Here is a 1,421-nt window from a genome sequence, read left to right as displayed (position 1 = left end):
AAACATTCAAGGTAAAAAAAAAAAAAAAAGATTGCAGCCAGGTGCGGGTGCCTCAGAACTGTAATCTTAGCAATTCAGGAGTCTGAGATCTGAGCGTCCTGGTTTGAAGCAGCCTGGAAAGAAAAGTCTGGGACGGTCTTTATCTCCAATTAACCTCAAAAAGCCAGAATAGGAGGTGTGGCTCAAACGGTAGAGCATTAGCCTCGAGCAGATAAAGCTAAGGGATAGGTCAATCCCCAGCTGAGTGGGACTCGGTGCCCCAGCTCTGAGTTCACTCTCCAGTACTGGCGCCAAAATAGGAATAATATTAATAGTTACTTAAGAAGCAGGAAATACTTAGACTGTGGTAGATGTTGAGTCCTGAAACTCCCTGTTGAGTTGCCTTGTTTCCTTTGTAGTACTGTTGCAGTGTGCATGGTGTGTGTGTGTACACAAGTAACCCTATTAGTTGTTTAATTGTGACCGTTATGACCCATGAGTAAGAACTATTGCAAGAAAACAGAGGTGTTGAACAATATGCTGAAAACCACAACAATAGATTGCCAAGCCAGATGGACCCAGGTATCCTTGATTCTGGAATGTGCACAGTTAACCAATCACAGACAGTATTGGCACCTTGGTTAAATCCCAGAGAAAAAGCTTCTTCGCTGTGGAGGCTACAAGATATCCAGGTAGCCCTGGAAAACTGGCCAAGTGAATATCTTGTGTTAAAATAGGAAGAGGCAAGTCAGTAAGGTGGAGCTCTACAGTGCTCTGAAGGAAATGGGCAAAAGCGAGAGTACCTGTCCTAGAGGACCTTGTTGTAAGTCTTCCTCCCACTCCCACCCCAGAAGTTGTCCCTCAGCTTTTTGCTCTAGGTTATCACTCTGCTACTTGAGTCACAGCTCTACTTCTGGCTTTTTTTGTTGCTTTATTGGAGATAAGGAGCCTCATTGACTTTCCTGCTTAGGCTAGCTTCAAAGCGAGGTCCTCAGATCTCTGCCTCCTGATTACGATTATAGGCATGAGCCACTGGCACCCATTCTACAATACTATTCTTAATGGCAGTGACAGTCAGATGGGGCCTTCATCCATGTTTTATATGATCTCATCCTAATAGATACTGTCATCAGGCTAGAGTCTAAGGGGCTGGCTAGAAAAGCTCAGGCCTGGCCACAGTGACAATTCAGTGAGTTACATTTCTTGGATTTAGATGCAGGCCATCTGCTTTCCTTCTTGGGCTCCTGCTTTCAAGTGCTCTGCTCGACTATACCTGGAGTTTCTGGTAAGACTCATGTGTGAATGTGGGTACTTTCTCTCAGGTGATGGCCATTTGGGGAGGAACAGAGGACAGTGGCCCACCCTGGTTTCACTATCCCTTATTACTGATAGCAGAAATACCAGGTTGTGTTCAGAATGGCTTAGAAGCAGCTCTTGGTGGC

This window comes from Dipodomys spectabilis, unplaced genomic scaffold (genome assembly GCF_019054845.1).
Source record: "Dipodomys spectabilis isolate Male_0828 unplaced genomic scaffold, ASM1905484v1 ptg000505l, whole genome shotgun sequence".
Classification (NCBI taxonomy): domain Eukaryota; kingdom Metazoa; phylum Chordata; class Mammalia; order Rodentia; family Heteromyidae; genus Dipodomys; species Dipodomys spectabilis.
The sequence above is the reverse complement of the archived record's forward strand: the minus strand, read 5'-3'. Positions refer to the sequence as shown.